The sequence below is a fragment of the Hyla sarda genome, chromosome 7, assembly GCF_029499605.1.
Source record: "Hyla sarda isolate aHylSar1 chromosome 7, aHylSar1.hap1, whole genome shotgun sequence".
NCBI classification, from domain to species: Eukaryota; Metazoa; Chordata; class Amphibia; order Anura; family Hylidae; genus Hyla; species Hyla sarda.
In genome coordinates, this window is record NC_079195.1 from 97,618,745 (window position 1) to 97,643,913 (window position 25,169).

The 25,169-nt window shown below is 42.3% G+C and overlaps 1 protein-coding gene across 4 annotated transcripts in view; it reads right to left on the reverse strand.

Moving 5' to 3' along the window:
• Positions 1–25,169, reverse strand: part of SLC16A12 (solute carrier family 16 member 12) — a 201,686-nt gene that overhangs the window by 120,104 nt on the left and 56,413 nt on the right. Inside the window, exon 1 of one of the 4 annotated variants that reach the window (XM_056529233.1) lies at positions 1,128–1,166. The exons of the other annotated variants lie outside the window; for them this stretch is intronic. The gene's annotated coding sequence lies outside the window, so the exon portion shown is untranslated. Of the gene's footprint in view, positions 1–1,127; positions 1,167–25,169 lie in introns of those variants that run through there. 4 annotated transcript variants of the gene reach the window in all.

The window sequence follows — 25,169 nt, forward strand, 5'->3', positions numbered from 1 at the left end:
CCAGGTGTTCCACAATTACATGCCTGGACAGACAAAGGCTACCAAAGGCTGTCCAGGCATGCTGGGAGTTGTAGTTTTGCAATATCTGGAGGCACTCTGGTTGGGAAACACTGGTTTAGAAAATATGGTTTGATGACAGGTACTCTTTAACAAAGCTGTATTCAAGCATCTGTGTTTTCCTAAAATTATGAAAGGAGTTGAGCATATCACAGAATCCTAGCGGCAGAAGTCTCATTCCTGTGCTTCAATATTGTAGGTTTTACAATCTTTTTATTGAGTTTTCAAACATAATAACAAATTACAAAAACATAAAGTACATTAAAGCATCAGAGAGACTTCTTCACAAGGGAAAGAGCTGCACCATGATACTTTATGAAACCGTTACAAACATGTATTTTTTATACAATTGTAAAGCTATCCCCCTGCTAAGTATGGGAGTACACACAATAATAAGAGACAATTGAGTCCAAGAGAGAGAGGACCAAAACCATAGATAAATAAACATAGTAACAACCAAGAAAAAAATAAAACAGTTATTTTTTTAATTAAATTGGCACAGTTTGTATTAATTGTTTTTCTTGCTACTGACACTCTATTTACCAATCTGTATATAACAGGGACTACTACACCCAGCATAACCTCATTATATTCTCCAGTGTCTACCATACAAGCAAGCTATAAATTGCATATCAAAGGCTTAAAAAGGAATGGGGGAATGAAGACTGCAGACAACATTTTTAACAACTAAGATACGTAAAAGTCATCTTTTTTTCCCATTTCAAAACGTACCCATTGTTTTCAAGCTTCATTTACATAAAACAAACAAAAACAAGTACTTTCTTTAGAATTTGGTCTAACTATAAGCTCTGGAAAGCTGCAACAGCTCACCGACCATTGTGTTTGGAAAGCTATATCCTAACTGGGTCCTACTGGTATCTAAGAACAGCAATAGCCTCTGTCCTGAAAAGAAAACATCTAATGGAAAGACATTTTCATTTAACCTCTGCTTTGGGAAATAATGGAGCTTAATACACATTTTATAGGAATGATGTTATTGAACACCATTAGATCCATTTAGATAACACACATTCCTGCATGTGGGCCTTACATAGGACCAACATACCAACCATCATGAGAAGACAATTCTAGTATCCAGAGGAATCCCACACAAACACATAGGGGGAGATTTATCAAAACCTGTGCAAAGGAAAAGTTGCCCATAGCAACCAATCAGGTCGCTTCTTTCATTTTGCAGAGGCCTTGATAAAAATGAAAGAAGTGATCTGATTGGTTGCTATGGGCAACTGGGCAACTTTTCCTCTGGACAGGTTTTGATAAATCTCCCCCATTGGGTACATCTGTTCAATTGCTTGTTAACACAAATAGCTAATCAGCCAATCAGATGGTAGCAACTCAATGCGTTTAGGCATGTATAAGTGGTCAAGACAACTTACTGAAGTTCAACTCGAGCATCAGAAAAGGATTTTAATTGACTTAACATGGCATGGTTGTTGTTGCCATTTGGGTTGGTCTTAGTATTTCTGTTAGTCTACTGGAATTTTCACTCACAATTACTCTGTGGTTTACAGATAATGGTCAGAAAAAGAGAAAATATCTAGTAAGTGGCAGTTGTGTGGACAAAAATTCCTTGTTGATGTCAGAGGTCAGTGGAGGGTGGGCAGACTGGTTTGAGATGACAGGCAGCAGTAATTCAAATAACTTCTTGTTACAACCAAGGTATGCAGAATGGCATCTTAGAAAGCACAACACGTCCAAACTTGAAGCAGATGGGCTAAAGCAGAAGACGACCACAATGGGTGCTTCTCCTGTCAGCTAAGAACAGGAAACTGAGGCTACAATTCTCCAAGGCTCACCAAAATTAGATAAAGGAAGATTGAAAGAACAAGGTCTGATCTGATGAGTCTTGGTTCCAGCTGTGACATTCAGATGGCAGGGTCAGAATGTGGTGTAAAACAACATGAAAGCATGAAGTCAACCAGGCCAATGGTGGTGGTGGTGGTATAATGGTGGGGCGGACATTTTCTTGGAACAGTTTGCTCACTGCCTTTTCCATTGTGGTTCAGCACCCCAAATCTAGTTGCTCCAGGAGATCTCTTTAGAAACTGTGTTGCTAATCTTGTGCATAGCGAATTACCTCGCACATATGTGTACTCCAGGAGGCTTAGTGCCAATCGCTGTATCTCCTTTGCCATTTTCTTGGAACACTATAGGCTCCTTGGTACCAGCTGATCATCATTTAGATGATTACTGTCACAGAGACATGTTAAAAGTTTTTATCGGTCAGGGTCTGAGTGTTTAGACCGCAAGTGATAGCTAGAACTAGCTGGGAAAAGAGCACACTAAGCGACACAAACTTACAATGTAAGTCTATGGGATTGTGTTGTCAGCAAGGTTTTTCACCCTGCTGGTTTTAATAATTGGTTGGGGTCTCAGCATTCAGACCCTGCCTGGTAAAAACTTTTTGCATGTCTTTAGGCCACGTCAAAACCTTTTTAAAGCAACAGGTACACTTAAAACTTGAGAGCCTACCTGAGAATTGTTGCTTGTCCATGTCCATCCCTTTATCACCACAGTCTACTCATCTTCTGATGGCTATTTCCAGCAGGATAATGCACCGTGTCACAAAGATCACATGATCTCAGACTGGTTTCCTGTACATGACAACAAGTTCACTGTAATTCAATGGCCTTCACAGTCACTAGATCTCAATCCAATAGAGCACCTTTGGGATGCATCCCTTGAGGGCCCAAAGAGTAGCTTTCACTTTAGTGGACCCAACTCATCTTTGTATTTTGTGTTCTGTAATTTGTTTTAGTGCCAAGATGTAATACTAAATTTCCTATGCTATGGCCACTGTTGGGGAAATGTGTGGCCAGATGTAACTTTCCTCAGTGATGATCACTTGACTCTTCATCAAGAGAATCTGTCATCAGAAAATTACCTATTGTTTAAATTAAGTTTTAATTTGAAAGATATTACAAATTTTGGGGAATTTTCTTTTATTTTTCTATTTTACTAACTATAAGACAAAATACTCCCTGCAGTTGTCACTCTGACCACTTGACTTAATAATAATAAGTTCCTGTTCTGTAGAGATCACTTTCAGCAGTGTCCCTCTTATTATAACAGGCAGATTACAATGTAAGGTGAGACCAGTATACAGATAAGATGGTATCAGGTCACTCACAATAGGTGAATAGATTCCCTCCTTCTCTACCTGGACAGTGACCCCCCCCCCCCCCTCCAAGCCACAATTGGTAGGTTTGTCAGGGCTTCACAGCTCTTAAATGACTACCAAAATAATGTTCTGAATCAGTATTCCTAAAGTAGAATAACTTTTCCAGGATTATTAAGACTAAGGACATTGTGAGATTCAAAGAGATTCCAGGCAACTTGTTTATATCAATGAGTTCGATTGTAATCATTCAGTGAAAATCTGGACAATGATTTTAGGTAGGATAGTGTTTTTATAGTGTTTTGATATTCATTATTTTCTTCATAATGTTAAAATGTAAGCACCCCGGCTGCTTCTGCAGATATCCACAAGTCCAATGCTCAACAGGCATTTTCTGGAAATTTGTTTAAATTTTAACTCTCATCTGTATCAGCACAAGGTCGGATGGTTCTACTGTAAAGTACAGAGTATAAAATCTAATTATTGGTTACTAAGAAAAAAGATAGGAACAGCTTGAGGTCACAAAAGACAGCCAAATTCGTTTTTGTTCTACTAAATATTAGTGACATCTATTTTTGTTATAGGCAAGAGCAGCAATAAGAGTTACAAAGCACAATAGAAAAAAAGAGTTCGACACAGCAGCCGTGATGATAATGCTTCAATCCCGTACAGCTCTAATGGGCACCTGACACAGTTCCAGTCTACCAGGATGCTCAATCAGAGAAAATGTCCATGATAACCAACATAGTAAAATGAAGATGGCACTCACCAGTATCGGTGCAAGAACGGTGACTCTTTATTTACAGCAATGCAACCGGCAGACAGACAGCATTGGTATGAGGGATGCCACTCGTGGTGTCCCTCATCCCGATGCTGTCTGTCTGCCGGTTGCATTGCTGTAAATAATGAGTTACCATTTTTGCACCAATACTGGTCAGTGCCGTCTTCATTCTCCTATGTTGGCAGCAATAAGAGTGCTTGGCTAGTGTTTTGAGCTTGCCAAGGAGTCTCCTCTCCTCCTCCTCAGCTGACTGCATATTCCCCTGACTACATGTCTGTACTGAACCATTACACACCACAAGGCAGCCAACCTCATATTACATTACATACTACTTACCACCCCCTCCTTAGAGGATATCTCACACATCCTTTCTGATGCTGCAGCCTTTCTGAGATTGGAGTTTAGGAATACTCAAGCTGCCTTGGCTCCCTCCCAGGCTGATGTCTCTCACCGACCCAGGAAAGTCCTCAGAATTGACCACTCCCCAGGCTGATTAATGCACTCGGCATGTACAGTGTTCTATAGGCTGTTCATTTCCATGGCTAGATTATCCCAGCCAACTACACTAAGGTAACAACAATTCCCTGAGGTCCGCTCGTGATTCTCCAAGCCTTGCTCTTTGATGTGAAGGTAACAACTGTTGCCTAATGGGAATCCCAAAAGGGTGTGTAAGGATACTCAATGTACAGTGTTCCAATGGCCCAATGTCACACACTCCAACCTATAGTCTACTTCTTCTACAATGGAAAAGCCACTCCAGCCTCTATGTCTACTGTCACTTCTCGAGCAAAGAAGCCCTCACTGGCATACTGTTCAATGACATTGCCCCAGTGGATAGGCAGCAGTTCCAGTCAAACTCACACACCAATGGCCGATTAACTTGGCTTCACATGTGGCCCCCCTGAATTTAGGCCATAGCCCCTTATACCCAAGTTTTTTTAAATTTTTCAGTTTCATTTTGAATAATGTTATCAATAAAATAGATTTTTTTCATCTATAATTGTTGTTATCATTGTAGGGTGAGGGAATGCTTTGTAGGTGATATATGCAAGGTTTTTTTTAGGCTTTTACCTAGTTGTTTTTATTTCCAGTAGGAGAATAAAGAAGTTTATCCATTTTTTCTTTTACATTTTCATTTCTTCCTCCGTATCTTCTAAGAGTCATAACTCTGATTTTTCCATCCAGAGGGATATATGAAGGCCATATAAATTGAACTTTATAAAGTCACCTTTCACTTTACTATAAATTATACTGCAAAACCATTTATTTATTTTTAATTTTTTGGAGAGGGGGGAAGGGAATTTAAAATAAAATGCAATTTTGCAAAGTTTGAGGGCTTTCATACAGTGCCCTGTTAAGTAAAACTGGCATGTTATCTTTAAGATCTGTAAGATTACAGTGATACCCAGTTTATATTGCATTTGTTTTATTCTACTACTGTGAAAAATTTGAACAAATAACTTTTTTAATTTCTGTCCTTTGATCTGTAGTTTTTATCAGTACTATTTTGGAGTAGACTTATTAATCGCTTTTTATTATATTTTTTATTCTTTTTATCTATTTTGTATTCTTTTCCATTTATGTCATTCAATGTGCGGAATCAGAAATGTTTAATTTATTAACCTCTTAGGTTTTGGCATTTTCGTTGTTGTCCTCCTTCTCTTCTAAAAATAATAACGCTTTTAATTTTGCACCTACAGACCCATATCAATGCTTGTTTTTTGCATCACCAATTGCAATTTGCAATGCCATCACTTATTTTAGAATTTAACCTGCGGCGAAAGAAAAAAAACATTTTTGTGGGCTGAAGTAAAAAAAAAAATATGCCATTTTGTAGTGGCTCCCGTTTCTACGAAGTGCACATTTCGGTAAAAATTTACACCTTATCTTTATTCTGTAGGTCCATACGATTACATGGATACCCAATTTATGTAGTTGTTATTTTATTTTAATACTTAAAAAAAAAATTGAAAATACATGCACCCAAATTAGTATGTTTAAAATTGGCATCTTCTAACCCATATAACTTTTTTATTTTTCCACGTACGAGGCATTATGAGGGCTCATTTTTATCATCTGTAGTTATTATAGGTACCATTTTTGTTTTGATGGGACTTTTTGATCACTTTTTATTAATATTTTTATGGTATATGAAGTGACCAAAAATTTCGGATTTTGGTATTTTTTTTACATGTACGCCATCGACCGTGTAGATTAGCTAACCTTATATTTTAATAGTTCGGACATTTACGCACGCGGTGATACCACATATGATTTTTTTTTTTTTTTATTACATTATTTTATTTAAAAATATGGGAAAAGGGGGTGATTTCAAGTTTTAATAAGGAAGGGGTTAACTTTTATAAAAAATTTTACTCTTTATTTACACTTTTTACAATGTCTTTTTAGCCCCCATAGGGGGCTACAACATGCAATCTTCTGATTGCTTACACTGATCAATGCTATGCCATAGCTTAGCATTGATCAGTGTTCTCGACGCTCTGCTGCTCCTGCCTGCTGAGCAGGTATGGAGCAGTAGATCGCCGATCGAACAATGGAGAGGCAGGTAAGCACCCTTCCGGTAAGCTGATCGGGACATCGCGATTTTGTCGTGATAGTCCCGATCAGCTCCACTGAGCTGCCGGGATTCTTTCACTATCGCTTTAGATGCCGCAATCAACTTTGATCACTGCATCATTAGCCATGGGTCCTGGCTGCCCGTAGCAACCAAGACCCACCGGGTTTAACCCATTCTCCGCTGGTGAGAATGATTAAAACCCGCTAGAAGGGACCAGGGCGTACAGGTACGTCCTGTGTCCTTAACCCCTTAAGGACCCAGGCCATTTTCACCTTAAGGACCCGACCATTTTTTGCACATCTGACTACTGTCATTTTATGCATTAATAACTCTGGGATGCTTTTACTTTTTATTCTGATTCAGAGATTGTTTTTTCATGACATATTCTACTTTATTCCTAGTGGTAAAAATTTGGCGATACTTGCATCATTTCTTGGTGAAAAATTTAAAAATTTGTTGCAAAAATGTTTTTACTTTGAAACGCTCTGCATCATGAAGTTGACATGTTTTTACTTTTGGAAGATATCAGAGGGCTTCAAAGATCAGCAGCAATTTTCCAATTTTTCACAAAATTTTCTAAATCAGAATTTTTCAAAGACCAGTTCAGTTTGAAGTGGATTTGAGGGGTCTTCATATTAGAAATACCACATAAATGACCCCATTATAAAAACTGCACCCCTCAATGTATTAAAAATGACATTCAGAAAGTGTGTTAACCCTTTAGGTGTTTCACAGGAATAGCAGCAAAGTAAAGGAGAAAATTCAAAATCTTCATTTTTTACACTCGCATGTTCTTGTAGACCCAGTTTTTGAATTTTTACAAGGGGTAAAAGGAGAGAAATCACCCTAAAATGTGTAACCCAATTTCTCTCAAGTAAGGAAATATCTCAAATGTGTATGTGAAGGGTTCTGTGGGTGCACTAGAGGGCTCAGAAGGAAAGTGACAATGGGATTTTGGAGAGTGAGTTCTTCTGAAATGGTTTTTGGGGGGCATGTCCCATTTAGGAAGCCCCTATGGTGCCAGAGCAGCAAAAAAAAAAAAAACACATGGCACACTATTATGGAAACTACACCACTCAAGGAACGTAACATGGGGTACTTTGAGCCTTAACACCCCACAGGTGTTTTACGACTTTTTGTCAAAGTTGGATGTGTAAATAAAAAAAAAAATTTCACTAAAATGCTGGTTTTTCCCCAAAGTTTAAATTTTTACAAGGGGTAATAGGAGAAAATGACCCCCAAAATTTGTAACCCCATTTCTTCTGAGTATGGAAATACCCCATGTGTGGACATCAAGTGCTCTGCTGGTGCATTACAATGCTCAGAAGGGAAGGAGTGACATTGATCTTTTGGAGAGAGAATTTGGTTGGAATAGAAGTGCGTTTACAAAGCCTCCCGTGGTGCCAAAACAGTGGACCCCCACATGTGACCCCATTTTGGAAACTACACTCCTCACAGAATTTAATAAGGGGTGCAGTGAGCATTTACACCCCACTGGAGTTTGACAGGTCTTTGGAACAGTGGGCTGAGCAAATGAAAAATTAAATTTGCACATGGGGGACAAACCTCCATCTGTTGCAAAACTACAACTCCCAACATGCACTGACAGCCCTAGCATGCTGGGAGTTGTACTTTTGCAACAGCTGGAGGCACACTGGTTGGAAAACCTTCAGTTAAGTTCTGTTATCTAACTCAGTATTTTCCAATCAGTGTGCTTCCAGCTGTTGCAAAACTACAGCTCCCAGCATGTACTGATCGTCGAAGGGCATGCTGGGAGCAACAGCTGGAGGTATGCAACTACAACTCCCAGCATGGTGATAAAGTCGATTGCTGTTTGTGCATGCTGGGAGTTGTAGTTTTGCAAGATTTTAGAGGGCCACAGTTTAGAAACCACCGCACAGTGATCTCCAAACTGTAGCCCTCCAGATGTTGCAAAACTACAAATCCCAGCATGCACAGACAGCATACTGCTATGTGGGCATGCTGGGAGTTGTAGTTTGCAAGATCTAGAGTACCACAGTTTAGAGATTACTGCACAGTGATCTCCAAACTGTAGCCCTCCAACTGTTGCAAAACTAACAGCAAACAGCTGTCTGGGCATGCTGAGAATTGTAGTTTTGCAACATCTGGAGGGTTACAATTTAGAGACCACTGTATAGTGGTCTCCAAACTGTAGCCCTCCAGATGCTGCTAGGCAACTCACCGGCTTCGGTAGCAGCATGCTGCACCAGGGAGCCAGCCGCACGTCATTGCCACCCGCCGATCACCGCCGACCTCCGCTGCCGCCGATGGTAAGTGACCTCTGGGGCCGGTCACCAACGGTTCCCCCGTTCTGCCCGCACTACTGTGGGTGGGCAGAACGGGGGAACCGAATGTTAAAGGGGTAGTCCGGTGAAAACCTTTTTTCTTTTAAATCAACTGGTGGCAGAAAGTTAAACAACATATTTGTAAATTGCTTCTATTAAAAAATCTTAATCCTTCCAGTCCTTATTAGCTGCTGAATGCAGAGGAAATTCCTTTCTTTTTGGAACAGTGATGACATCACGAACACAGTGCTCTCTGCTGACATCTCTGTCCATTTTAGCAACCATGCATAGCAGATGTATGCTAAGGGCAGCATGGTGGCTCAGTGGTTAGCAGTGCTGGGGACTTGGGTTCAAATCCCACTAAGGACAACAATAAATAAAGCGTTATTATTATTATTATTATTATTATTATTATTATTATTATAACGTCAGCAGAGAGAACTGTGCTTGTGATGTCATCAGAGAGCATTCCAAAAAGAAAATAATTTCCTCTGTAGTATTTAGCAGCTAATAAGTACAGGAAGGATTAAGATTTTTTAATAGAAGTAATTTACAAATATGTTTAACTTTCTGCCACCAGTTGATTTAAAAGAAAAAAGGTTTTCACTGGAGTACCCCTTTAACACCCCACCCTCAATCTGCTATTGGTTGTCACTTCTGAACGACCAATAGCAGGGATAGTGGGTGTCTTGGACAACCCCGATTCCCCCTATTTTCTGGGTCACCGGAGACCCGGAATCGCCGCAAATCGCTGGTTTGAATTCACCGGCGATTTGCGGCTATCGCCGACATGGGGGGGTCTAAGGACCCCCTGGGTCTGTGCATGGTTTGCCTGCTGATAGATCTCAGCAGTCATCCTGGTCCTGTCCCCGCCCGGCACGCGGCGGGGACCAAAATTCCCACGGGCATACAGGTACGCCCTGGGTCCTTAAGTACCAGGGAGCCAGGGCATAGCCATTAGCCCTGGGTCCTTAAGGGGTGAAGGACCAGCTGATGCAGGGCGTACCTGTATGCCCTACGTCCCCAAGAGCTTAATCACTTGGTTTTGCCATGTGCAGAAATGTCCAAACGTGTTTATTTGTTTAGATTTTTTTTTAGGGATTAGAATTCTTATTAGGAGTGTTTTTATATTTTAAAAAACATTTTTGATTTAATTATTTTACACTTTTTAATTCCCTCTAGGGGAATTTTATAAGCAATCATTAGATTGCTTATACTGATCAATGCCATGTCATTGTATAACAATGAGACAAATGGACTTGAAAGGTGATGAAGTCCATTTGTCTCTATCTACTTGGTTGGGAGGCTGCAGACCGGGCTCTAACAATCCTTATACGCTGTTCATTGTTGTGTGTGAGTTCACACAACCACCTGGGGTAAGAGGCTTTAAAAAGAATTCTTCCACCAATATCTACCCAGTTGGTTTTACGCTATGGAGCGCTCTCTTTTATAATTTTAGTTTTATTTTATAACAATGATCAGTTAGATCAGTGTTCTGCTGGTACAGCCTGCCTAAGGCATACTGTATCACCAGAATTTCTATGGTAGGCATGGAGGCCTAGCTAAGGCCTCTGACTGCCATAATAGCCAATCAGCACCCCGCAGTCACATTGCATGGGGTGCCAATCAGTCACCTAAGAGGAAGCGGAATCTGATATGCTGCCTTTTTAAAGTGTTAAATGACTGACATTAGAATGATCACTGATGTTGGCCATTGACGGTGAGTGCCAGCTTCTTGTGGCAGCCACCACCAGCCATTTATAGAAGGAACTCAGCACCAGAATTTTCTTTATTGTCTGTTGGAACACAGCTGCTGTACATAAACAGGAGTCTACATTAAGGGGCAAGGAGCCCAGATAGAATTGTCTAGCCACTGTCTGTGCAACTCTAATCACCACTGTGTACTACAGTGTGGGCCATTTATATGGATACACCTTAATAAAATGGGAATGGTTGGTGATATTAATTTCCTGTTTGTGGCACATTAGTATATGTGAGGGGGGGAACTCTTCAAGATGGGTGGTGACCATGGTGGTCATTTTGAAGTCGGCCATTTTGAATCCAACTTTTGTTTTTCAATAGGAAGAGGGTCATGTGACACATCAAACTTATTGGGAATTTCACAAGAAAAACAATGATAACAACGTAACATTATTCTTTCATGAGTTATTTACAAGTTTCTGACCACTTATAAAATGTGTTCAATGTGCTGCCCATTGTGTTGGATTGTCAATGCAACCCTCTTTTCCCACTCTTCACACACCGATAGCAAAACCGCAGGAGAAATGCTAGCACAGGCTTCCAGTATCCGTAGTTTCAGGTGCTGCACATCTCATATCTTCACAGTATAGACAATTGCCTAGAGATGACCCTAAAGATAAAAGTCTAAGGGGGTCAGATCAGGAGACCTTGGGGGCCATTCAACTGGCCCACGACAACCAATCCACTTTCCAGGAAACTGTTCATCTAGGAATGCTCGGTCCTGACACCCATAATGTGGTGGTGCACCATCTTGCTGGAAAAACTCAGGGAATGTGCCAGCTTCAGTGCATAAAGAGGGAAACACATCATCATGTAGCAATTTCACATATCCAGTGGCCTTGAGGTTTCCATTGATGAAGAATGGCCCCACTATCTTTGTACCCCATATACCACATCATACCATCATTTTTTGTGTTCCAACAGTCTTGGAGGGATTTATCCAATGTAGGTTAGTGTCAGACCAATAGCGGTGGTTTTGTTTGTTAACTTCACCATTCACATAAAAGTTTGCCTCATCACTGAACAAAATCTTCTGCGTAAACTGAGGGTCCTGTTCCAATTTTTGTTTTGCCAATTCTGCAGCACCTGAAACTATGGATACTGGAAGCCTGTGCTAGCATTTCTCCTGCGGTGTTGCTATCAGTGTGTGAAGAGTGGGAGAAGAGGGTTGCATTGACAATCCAACACAATGGGCAGTACATCGAACACATTTTATAAGTGGTCAGAAATTGTAAATAACTCATGAAAGAATAAAGTTACGTTAAAACCAAGCACATCATTGTTTTTCTTGTGAAATTCCCAATAAGTTTGCTGTGTCACATGATCCTCTTCCTATTGAAAAAACAAAAGTTGGATTCAAAATGGCCAACTTCAAAATGGCCGACTTCAAAATGGCCACCATGGTCACCACCCATCTTAAAAAGTTTCCCCCCTCACATATGCTAATGTGCCACAAACAGGAAGTTAATATCACCAACCATTCCCATTTTATTAAGGTGTATCCATATAAATGGCCCACCCTGTACAAATATCACAATGCTTTAATCTATGTCAATGTTGGGGTCTGTCTGGGCCCATACCAATACAGTACTCCCCCTGCTACCTGACAGTCCAGAAAAAATCTGAGCATAGAGGCTCCACCAAATACCATGACAAGCCTGTTCAGAAAGAAAAGACAAATACCCATCACAAAACACATGTCAAGCAGAACAGGTACATGTCCAAATTCCAAAGAACAGCCATTTAAATCTTGCTAATGCACAATACACATAAAGTAAGAAGCATGAAGAATCACCTGTAAAAAAAATCTTTGAAGCTTGAAAGTTTTGTGGAAGGACACGTGGAGAAAGTATGAACCAGACCTGCTCTGACATCAGCCTATTCCTGCTGACATGAAAGTGAGATTGATTCTGTCTTGCTGTTTGTGGGAACAAACCACATGTGCTTTGCTTTTGTACTGCCTGAGGTCTGGCTCAAGCCCTTCCAATGTAAATACTGCCCTCTGCGTTCCTTTCCTCAGAGTCCAACAAGAGCACAATCCCAGGAGATACTGTAAATGCAGACAAATATTTATGACCTACCTCACCCTCTAGTAACAATCTGTGCACACAGAGAATCCACAAAAGTGATGTGAACAATCGCACAAATAAGAAGAAATTACAGATCAAGGGGTTTCCTACTTGGTAAAAATGTGAAATGTTAATGTTAACACGTTATTTATTGTGACCTAGGTATAAATCAGATCTTAAAGCAGTACTCATTATTGTTCCGAACGCTTGGAGCGGGGTGTCATGATGTCACAGCAACGCCTCTCATGACATCATGCCATACCCCCTCAATGCAAGCCTATGAGAGGTGGTGTAGTGGACACCACCGACCTATTGCGCCAGTACTCCCCTCAGACTTGAGCTGCTGCCACTATAGGGACGATTTCAAACGTAGTGGAGCTGTCCGTGAAACTAGTAATATCATTAACCTGCCCTGGCCACCCGCTAGCTATCCACCGTGAACCCCATATAGCTGCAAAACCCATGCTGGATGAGGCATCTGTGAATATGCGGGGAGAATCAGAAGAGACAACTGGCACAAAGAGAGACACCTCGTTCCAGTTTGACAGAAATTGCTGCCACATGAGGAGATCCACCATGGCTGCATGACCCAACTGAACTATGCTGTCCTGAAGCGGAGAAGAGGCTACCAACTCTAGTAACCTTGAAATGAAGGACCTACCCTGCGGAATCACCCTTATGGCAAAAGCCAACAGACCTAAAAGACTCTGCAACTCAACTTTGTTCGTGACCCGGGACCATGTCTCGGATATGTGACAGTTTATCTGAAGGCAACCGAGCCTCCATCTTGTGGGTATCTAAAATTATCCCTAGAAAAGTCAAAACCTTGGACAGCCCTTCCACTTTAGCAGGTGAAACTGGAACCCCTAACCATCTGAAAATCTCAAGGGTTTTCCCCAATTGCCAAGGAACCTGCTAAGGGGGCTCTAATATCAGAAAATCGTCAAGATAATGAATAACGTTGCTGCAGCCGACAGAGTGCTGTAATATCCATTGCAAAGCGCAAACTAACTGATCAAACAGCCAGGGACTAGACTTTGAACTGAAAGTAAGTTTTACTGCAAAATAATAAAGTCGTTGCCACTTTACCCCATACCACTACCAAAGATCCTTTTTAACTGGCAGAAGCTTAAAAGTGTCCATTATGTCAACCTTGGACAACCATGCTTCTGCACCCATCGTAAGCAACATCTGGATAGCTTGGTCTATGGAAGAATATTTCATAGCAAACTCATCGGACGGGATCAAAGAATTTATACTGGGTATGACCGACCCATGAGGTGCTGATAAATCAAAAATCAACCGTTTTTTGTTACTAAACTTTCCTGAGACAACACCAATGGGGCTAACCCGCCAGGCTTGAAATGGAGGTACAGAAAAGGGGCCAATCATATAACCCTTTTCTACTTCCCCATCCAGTAACTCTGATACTGACATAGGGTCATTGACTGCTGATAACAAATTGTTGCATTCATGTGTGGATTGCGGTAATGCTACTAGTCCCGTGTGGAACCAGTGCTGAAACCATCTAACAGCCAATTTACCCATTCTGTGTTGGGATGAAGCTCAAGATACCCCTTCAAGACATGCATCTGAATGACACCTAGATAAGATAAAGCACCTTTTCTTGAGCACAGTGAACGGGGATGAGCCCGGAAACACTTGAAACACACACTTGTAACAGTCTATACTGATTGTAATTACATGTAGCTAGATTGTAATTGTTACAAATTAGTTTTTTTCCCAAAAACCTCACAGGTCTGCCCAATTTGTCAACAGAGTCTGTAGCCCTATGACCAGCCTGGGATGTGCTTGGTTTACCTGCTGGAGCTTCCTGCTGCACTAAATTGCACCATGCCGCAGCATGTGATATAGATTGGCAGAAAGCCGATGACGGGGCCCTAAGACCCGCAAAGTGCCGGCAAAACAACTCCGTGTCCAGTTTGGACCAGTCGTACGAGTAGCCATGTTGTGCAAAAGCCGCCGCTGCCTTCGCGGAAAACAATTTATGGTAATCGTAGAAGTAGGTCCCTCCATATTTATTGCATAGGTCTGCCATGTTGAATAAGTATATATCCAATTCCTCCCTCCTTCAGCTTCACTGAACAGATTACGTCTCTAAACATGCTAAACGCCACAATAAATTCAGGGAGAGATAGTTTCCTATTCAATCTGGTGTCCTTGCTCCTTAGCACCACTGACAGTTCCCCACAGGCAATGGTTCTGGTATCTATCATGTCCTGCGTGGCAATGAGCAACAACGCCAAATTGACATCCCTTCCCTCCAAAACGTCCTTACGTACATTGGAAGGAACAAAATAAGCCGGGGCCACGCTAGGTGGCAACATCCCCCTACCTGTATCAGAACTGGACCCTGGTACAGGCACAGCCACCTGCATGACAGCAGTAGCTTGATCAGGGACCCCAGCAGGCACAAGGACACCTGTTGCCGGCCTTTGAGCAGTGCTGCTCTCGAGACTGTCCAATCTAGCCTGCACATTAGATAAAGAGTCCATCATAGTATGCATGTAACTGTCCCAGGGATGCTGCTACAGGGTCCTGCTGTTGACTTGGCCCCGGCATCAAGTCAGCCATCAGTAACTTATATAGTTCTGCTTTCCGTGCGGAAGCAGGAAAAGGAACTCCTCGACTCTTGAGTTCCTCCATGAGCTTCGGGATGGTCCATGAGCGATACGAGGGAGCCTCACCCACCTCAGATGGGGTATCCTCTGGATGGGGTATCCAAGACGGACAAGGACTCCTCGATTTCTGACCCATGAGACATGCTTGAGCAGGAACCTGTCCGGGCCAAAGGGTATCGGTGGAAAATAAATATAACAATTAAAACCCAATTCAGCATGTATCATGGACTTCTCTCCTTTTTTTTATTTTTTTATAACCCAATTAGGGAGGGCTTTTATATCTCTGAAACCACGAACGCCACCGGACCTGCAGCTACTAAGGCGAACCCTAATCGTAAACAGAAATATGTGTAAAACGTAATGCTATAATACGATAAAAGTGATTGTATCTGATCTGAAAATGTGTCAGATCACCAACCAGACTACGCCAACATACGGTTGCTCTGAGTCAGAAACAACCACGTATACAACCCCCGCGCTGAAGGAGTCAGGCACCAGGGTATTGCAACATAGACTAAATAAACAAATAACGGCCATAGCTTTGAAATGACATACAACCCGTGGCAGTTACTAAGGATAACTGCTGGTTTACATAACCATACACGTAAATCGAGGTTGTGTCTGACCCGAAAAACGTGTCGGTGACCAGCAAAATTAACCAATTGTACTGAAAACGAGTCAGCAACCCCCCAACCTGAAGAAGTATATATACATACAGTGGTCTCTCAACATACGATGGTAATTCGTTCCAAACGACCCATCGTTTGTCAAATCCATGTTGAGGGATCCGTGCAATGTAAAAAGTGCATTTAATACTCACCTGTCCCCACCGCTCCGGACCGCGTCCTCACTGCTCCCGATGCTGTCCCAGGGGCTCCCGATGCTGTCCCGCTGCTCCGGCATCTTCTTCGGGATCCTCCGGCTTCTTCTGCATCTTCTCCGGTGTCCGAGCCTCGCTTTCTGGTGACGTTATTACATTGTGCGCCAGGACGGTGTGCGCAGCGATGTAATAATGACGCCGTAAAGCGAGGCCCAGACCCCGGAGAAGATGTAGAAGACGCCGGAGGATCGCGAAGTGCACCCGGAGCAGCGGGGATAGGTAAGTGAACCTGTCCGGGATGCTTAAATTGCTATCAGACAGCAGCTTAAGCATTTTGCCCTGTCGGATAGCAGTTAATGCAATGGCCCCGACATATAAAAGCATCGTATGTCGATGCTGACATCGACATGCAATGGCCTCTGAGAGGCCATCGTATGTCGAATTGATCATATGTTGGGACCATCGCATGTCGGGGGGGTTACTGTATATATATATTTTTTTTTTATATAAATATATATATATATATACATATATTTATTTTTATTTTTTTTTAAATAAAAAATACTTCCAACAAATACTGTTTCCACACTCCTACGACACTGTAGCAATAGAAAAAAAATCTATAACTAACCCCCACGTCTATTTTCCCCTTTTTTTTATTATTATTAAAGAAAAACATTTTTTTTATCATCTACCCCACCAACCTAAAAAAAAAAACACACCCACCCTCCCCTGCGGCCCTCTACCTGATCTGTCCTTGGCCCAGGAGATACCTGTTAAGTAAACCACTGTCCTAGTTACCCCTACAACAATGTACCCAACAGGAATCCCCAGGCATTTGTTGAAATATAAAATATATTTTTATTAAATATGATTAAAAATAATTATAAGCAAAGGGGGGAGGGGAGGCTGGCACAGAGGGGGACTAAACAGAAAGGGCGTCACAGACCTGCTACACTATATCATAGTAAACATATTACACTTTGTGCAAATAGGGCAAAAGAAAGTGCATAGCATGACATTCATAAGATAAACATCTAAACATATTATTGCGAAGCCATTTCATACCCTGTATTGATGTATTAAAGATGCAGAGTAGTGCAGCAGGAGTAACGCCACCCCAACGTACGTTTCGGTACGGTCCATTCCTCCATGCAAATCCAGAGCAGTGATGTTTTGGGGCTGTCGATGGGCACCACGGACTTTCAACTCCCTCCAAAGGTTTTCTATGGGGTTGAGATCTGGAGACTGGTTAGGTCACTCCAGGACCTTGAAATGCTTCTTATGAAGCCACTCCTTTTTTGCCCTGGCGGTGTGTTTGGGATCATTGTCATGCTGAAAGACCCAGCCACGTTTCATCTTCAATGCCCTTGCTGATAGGAGGTTTTCACTCAAAATCTCAAGATAGATGGCCCCATTCATTCTTTCCTTTACACGGATCAGTCGTCCTAGTCCCTTAGCAGAAAAACAGCCCCAAAGCATGATGTTTCCACCCCCATGCTTCACAGTAAGTATGATTTTTCTTTGGATGCAACTCAGCATTCTAGAGTTTTTACCAAAAAGTTCTACTTTGGTTTCATCTGACCATATGACATTCTCCAAATACTCTTCTGGATCATCCAAATGCTCTCTAGCAAACTTAAGACAGGCCCGGACATGTACTGGCTTAAGCAGGGGGACATATCTGGCACTACATGATTTGAGTCTCTGGTGGCGTAGTGTGTTACTGATGGTGGCCTTTGTTACTTTGGTCCCAGCTCTCTGCAGGTCATTCACTAGGTCCCCCATGTGGTTCTGGTATTTTTGCTCACCGTTCTTGGGATCATTTTGACACCACGGAGTGAGATCTTGTTCCGAGCCCCAGATCAAGGGAGATTATCAGTGGTCTTGTATGTCTTCCTTTTTCTAATAATTGCTCCCACAGTTGATTTCTTCATACCAAGCTGCTTTCCTATTGCAGATTCAGTCTTCCCAGCCTGGTGCAGGTTTATAATTTTGTTTCTGGTGTCCTTCAACAGCTCTTTGGTCTTGGCCATAGTGGAGTTTGGAGTGTGACTGTTTGAGGTTGTGGACAGGTGTCTTTTATACTGATAAGTTCAAACAGGTGCCATTAATACAGGTAGCAAGTGGAGGACAGAGGAGACTCTTTAAGTAGAAGTTACAGGTCTGTGAGAGCCAGAAATCTTGCTTGTTTGTAGGTGACCAAATACTTATTTTCCACCATAATTTGCAAAAAAAATTCTTAAAAATAAAACAATGTGATTTTATGGATTTTTTTTCTCATTATATATATCTCTCATAGTTGAGGTATACCTATGATGAAAATTACAGGCCTCTCTCATCTTTTTAAGTGGGAGAACTTGCACACTTGGTGGCTGACTAAATACATTTTTGCCCCACTGTAAGGCTGTGTGTATGTACTGTGCCTCCATGATGGATGATTCTGGATGTGCTCTACCGACCATCACTAAAGCGAGTAATATTATTTTTAAGTTACACTTGTATTTGGCTTGAAATACCATTATCCAGGCCCAGGGGACTACCACTACCATCAGGTAACTGCAATCCCCTGTCACTGTACCAGCCTTAAAAGTTGTGGGAGTTCTTGGGAAAGCCCTCTAGCTACTGTGACCATTGTGATCCAGACAGTGACCAATGTAAGGACTACCACCTTCTGTGTTCCCACCAGTTCTTCCTCATTTGTCCCCTCTGGCCTGCCCCATTATTTTTAGGGACAGTGAGGCTTTGTGGTATCTGGCTTTAGGTTTAGTGTTCAGTGGTAGATCTAGGTAAAGATTAGGAATAGCTAGTTTCAGCTTTTGTAGTTACTGTTCATCATCTGCTTCAGTTCCTTCAGTCTTCCTCTTTTGCTTGCTACATCAATTATTTATTTTTATTCAATTTCTGCTGTCTATTGGGAAGTTACAATTCTTGTTATTGTTATTATTATGTACAAGTCTTCATTGCATTTTGCATGTTTTTCTGCAACTGGCTGCTTGTCATACATTTTGGACCCACTCTACATCCTGGGAGTATGTGGGCACTAGGAGCCTCCAGCTAGGATCCGGGAAATTCAGTTGCCATTGCTGTCCTGCGACCAGCTGGCATTGTTACATCAGCTTACTGTTTAACATTTCATACCATAACTAATGTGATTGATAGGGAGTTGATATTCTTTTTAATAATACTTTTGTATGTTTCAGCATTTCCCATACAATAACAATGTGTTAAATGGATTCCATTCCTCAATTAAGTGAAAAAGGCTTATATGAACGCATTTCCAGTCATTATCTGTATCCGAGGATTTCGCTTTACTAACCCCTTATTCCCTGGAAATATCTAGTGGATATATTCTAGATTTTACAGGGCCTTTTAAACACTTAATAGATGTTTTGGTGCTTTTACACAACTAATTCCCTTAGTTATTACTAAGGAGATGGAGGGTTGGTATATTATTCTTCAAAGGTCCCTTTATGATTTTGTCCCAAATGGTTATTGTACTTGAACACCTTAACAAGTCACACATGCCCAATGCTGCCAATGATTTGCTTGTTGGGTGATGACCTATGAATAGCCCACTATGTACGCTGCTCAAAAAAAAAAATAAAGTGAACACTTAAACAACACAATGTAACTCTTAGTCAATCACACTTCTGTGAAATCACACTGTCCACTCAGGAAGCAACACTGATTAACAATCAATTTCACATGCTGTTGTGCAAATGGACAACTGGTAAAAATTAGCAATTAGCAAGACTCCCCCCCATAAAGGAGTGGTTCTGCAGGTGGGACCACAGACCGCTTCTCAGTTCCTATGCTTCCTGGCTAATGTTTTGGTCACTTTTGAGTGCTGGCGGTGCTTTCACTCTAGTGGTAACATGAGACAAAGTCTAAAACCCACACAAAAGGCTCAGGTAGTGCAGCTCATCCAGGATGGCACATCAATGCAAGCTGCAGCAAGAAGGTTTGCTGTGTCTGTCAGCGTAGTGTCCAGAGCATGGAGGCGCTACCAGGAAATAGACCAGTACATCAGGAGACGTGGAGGAGGCCATAGAAGGGCCACAACCCAGCTGCATGACCGCTACCTCCACCTTTGTATAAGGAGGAGCAAGAGAAGCACTGCCTGAGCCCTGTAAAATGACCTACAGCAGACCACAAATGTGCATGTGTCCACTCAAATGGTCAGAAATAGACTCCATTAGGGTGGTATGAGGGCCCGACATCCACAGGTGGGGGTTGTGCTTACAGCCCAACACCGTGCAGGACGTTTGGCATTTGCCAGAGAACACCAAGATTGGCAAATTCACCACTGGTGCCCTATGCTCTTCACAGATAGAGCAGGTTCACACTGAGCACATGTGACAGATGTCACAGAGTCTGGAGACACCGTGGAGAATGTTCTGCTGCCTGTACAGCCCTCCATGTGCTTGCCAGTGGCAGCCTGACTGCCATTAGGTACCGGGGTACCAAGATGAGATCCTCAGACCCCTTGTGAGACCATATGCTGGTGTGGTTGACTCTGGGTTCCTCCTAATGCAAGACAATGCTAGACCTCATGTGGCTTGAGTGTGTCAGCAGTTCCTGCAAGAGGAAGGCATTGATGCTATGGACTGACCTGCCTGTTCCCCAGATCTGAATCCGATTGAGCACATCTGGGACATTATGTCTCGCTCCATCCAAAAAAGCCACATTGCACCACAGACTGTCCAGGAGTTGGCGGATGCTTTAGTCCAGGTCTGGGAGGACATCCCTCAGGAGACATCCTCCGTCACCTCATCAGGAGGATGCCCAGGCATTGTAGGGAGGTCATAAGTGCACGTGGTGGCCACACACACTACTGAACCTCATTTTGACTTGTTTTAAGGACATTACATCAAAGTTGGATCAGCCTGTAGTGTTGTTTTCCACTGTGATTTTGAGTGTGACTCCATATCCAGACCTCCATGGGTTGGTAAATTTGATTTCCATTAATAATTTTTGTGTGATTTTGTAGTCAGCACATTCAACTATGTAAAGACGAAAGTATTTCATACGATTAGTTCATTCATCCAGATCTAGGATGTGTTATCTAAGTGTTCCCTTTATTTTTTGAGCAGTGTACTTGATTGCTTTGAGAAGATATGGGGGCATTTATCAAGGTATTTAGAGCCTTTTTTTTTTTTTTTTGCTTACTCCAGATGCTCGAAAAGCCGCACATGTGCCTAAGTTACAGACTTACCTTTGCAGTGGTCACAAATTTATGATGTGCGAAAGTCGCACGTAGGCAAAAAAAAAGTCACAAACCCCTTACAAAAAGTCGCAAGTCTGCTCCAGATCTGACCTGGAGTACAAAACTACCGTACGTGAGCAAATTTTAAGAGTCTCACAAAAGTCTCAAAAAAGACTCAGCTCCAAATTCATCAACCCCCTGTGATAATATGATAAATATGTAGCACATAAGCAAAACTAAAGCAAATAAAATGCCTTCAGAGCTCGCTTACCAAAGCAAACAATGATAAATGTTCCCCATAGTCTTCTTCTGGCTGCATTAGTTTAATTAATTACCGTATTTATCGGCGTATAACACGCACTTTTTAGGCTAAAATTATACGCTGATACACCCCCAGGAAAGGCAGGGGGAGAGAGGCCGTCGCTGCCCGCTTCTCTCCCCCTGCCTTTCCTGGGGTCTAGAGCGCTGCTGCCGGCCCTTCTCTCCCCCTGGCTATCGGCGCCGCTGCCCGTTCTGTCCCCCTGACTATCGGTGCCCCGTTGCCTCCCCCCATCCCCGGTGGCATAATTACCTGGGTCGGGTCCGCGCTGCTGCAGGCCTCCGGCGTGTGTCCCCGGCATTGCTGCTATGCACTGCATGGCGCGGCGCACTGACGTCATGCGCCACGCCGTGCATAGCAACGACGCAGGGGATGCACGCCGGAGGCCTGCAGCAGCGCGGACCCGACCCAGGTAATTATGCCACCAGGGATGGGGGGAGGCAACGGGGCAGCGGCGCTGGCAATGGGTGCCGCTGCCCCTTCTCTCCCCCTGGCTGTCGGCGCCGCTTCTCTCCCCCTGGCTATCGGCGCCGGCACCGATAGTCAGGGGGACAGAACGGGCAGCGGCGCCGATAGCCAGGGGGTGAGAAGGGCCGGCAGCAGTGCTCTAGACCCTAGGAAAGGCAGGGGGAGAGAAGTGGGCAGCGATGGCCTCTCTCCCCCTGCCTTTCCTGGGGGTTTATCGGGGTATACACGCGCACACACGCACCCTCATTTTACCATGGATATTTGGGTGAAAACTTTTTTTACCCAAATATCCTTGGTAAAATGAGGATGCATGTTATAGGCCGGTGCGTGGTATACCCCGATAAATACGGTAAGTCAGAGTATATCTTGGTGTCAACCCTTTGGTTGGTACTGGATCTGCTTATTCTTATTATTAATGACATGCCTGGTTTAAGCAAACAGAGTCCTCCTTGTTAATAAAAGATATCTCATTATGTTCAATAGAATTTGTGTGCTTGACGCTAAACACTTTTTCTTGAATGGGCAGACTTAAAGGGGTACTCCGGTGGAAAACTTTTTTTTTAAATCGACTGGGGACAGAAAGTTAAACAGATTTGTAAATTATACAAAATGTTGTCTACATTACATGTTGAGCTGCTGAAGAAAGGTCCTATGGAGGACCTGAAACGCGTCCAGCCTTAAACTACTATTTATCCTAAGTGTCATCCACCAAAATCCCACAAGTATACAGCGATACACAAAGACCCGCGGCACCTGCTAATCATCACAGGACACTACGTGCCATCCACACCACAAGAACATCGCTGGCTTTCCATTTTCCTTGCTTGCAGGAGAACTGCTGCAGTACCCTCAGATCGAGCCCACCGCTGCCACTGTACGAACTGAGACGGCCAAGTCTCTAACAGTGAACCCTCTGCCCAGGGATTGTGACCGGGTGACAATCAGGACAACACAATAGAGGTACCAACTAAAAATGATTTATCATGTGAGAACCATCTCCGCTGCATACCTGTGAGACAACCGTGTCTCTAGCAGCGCTGTTACTGCCTGGGAAACCGGGACCCATCCAGCGACCAACCCAGCATACAACAAAGGTACCAACTTTTACCATATTGCATTTCAAATACTGTAACCAGTAGCAACCAAGAATAATTACCGCCGCTGCACATTTTTTGAGACCGCCAAGTCTCTAGTAGCGCGCGGTGCAGAGAACTAGAATCCCAACCTCATATAAGGTAACAAATTGTTTCATCTGTTGCCCAGTTACTATTGTATCAATCGCTGGATCCGTTAGAGACAATATCTACAGACACCATAATTGAAGTTAAATCATCTGGATTTATTGCCGCAACTGAGAGATTTATTCACATTATCTACCTGCATTATTTCTACAGATTGTGTCGACACTTAGCGAATAATTTAAAAGTTTTTTTCATTTTATGTATTTTATTAGTTTTAAATAATTATTTGCCATATTTTATGCATTGAATTAGAGATGAGCGAACTTACAGTAAATTCGATTCGTCACGAACTTCTCGGCTCAGCAGTTGATGTCTTTTCCTGCATAAATTAGTTCAGCTTTCAGGTGCTCCAATGGGCTGGAAAAGGTGGATACAGTCCTAGGAGACTCTTTCCTAGGAATGTATCCACCTTTTCCAGCCCACGGGAGTACCTGAAGGCTGAACTAATTTACGCAGGATAATTCATCAACTGCCGAGCCGAGAAGTTCGTGATGAATCGAATTTACTGTAAGTTCGCTCATCTCTACATTGAATATTTTATGTATAGACTGTTTAATATATCAGTGTATTTCTGCTGACCCACAAGGGCCCTGTGGGTCAAAAGACACAAATATTACGAATATCTTATTATCAATAAATTAATTTGTATCTAATATTCATGACTCTGAGCCCCAATTTTTTTATATATTTTGTATAATTTTTGGCGCCTTGGGTACAGGTGTTATTTGGGCAGCCCGAGTCACAGGTTGTCTGGGAGATAAGAGCCTCTCTAATATTTCTTCAGATTTGCAAATTACTTCTATTAAAAAATCTTAATCCTTTCAGTACTTATTAGCTGCTGAATACTATAGAGGAAATTATTTTCATTTAGGAGCACAGTGCTCTCTGCTGACATCACGACCACAGTGCTCTCTGCTGACATCTCTCATTTTAGGAACTGTCCAGAGCAGCATATGTTTGCTATGGGCATTTTCTCCTACTCCGGACAGTTCTTAAAATGAACAGAGATGTCAGCAGAGAGCACTGTGCTCGTGATGTCAGCAGAGAGCTCTGTGTTCCAAAAAGAAAAGAATTTCCTCTGTGGTATTTAGAAGCTAATAAGTACTGGAAGGATTAAGATTTTTTAATAGAAGTCATTTACAAATCTGTTTAACTTTCTGGAGCCAGTTGACATAAAAAAAATATGGAATACCCCTTTAAGGTTAAAAGATACAGTACTTGAGCAGTCACATCTCAGGAAAAACCAAACACTTTAGCAACAGAAGAATTTCCAATTTTGCCTCAAGCAAATAATGTGACCAGTCGGCATTGTTTCCAAATTTAAGTCTACCCTCTCAAAAGGTTACAACTCATTACTGTAATTCACCGTATCTCCAACATGTTATTACCAAACTAAAGGGCATTAAAGGATGCTGAATTATGAGAGGAGACACCACAGAGACAGACATCACATGTCATTTATTAGGGCTTCACGGTGATCATTGCTAAAGCATTTATTCCAAAGTAAATACATTTATTCTACATATCCTAGATAAATTAACCATTAGGCACCAAAGTAGGGAGGAATAGTAAGTAACCAGTTATATGAGGTCAACATTATTTCATACCACTGGGTATAGGAGAATGTATAGAATAGCTCTTTAGTACAGTGGTCCCTAAAGTTACAATATTAATTGGTTCTGGGACGACCATTGTATGTAGAAACCATTGTATGTTGAGACCATAACTCTATGGAAACCTGGTAATTGGTTCTAAAGGCACCAAAATGTCATCCAAAAA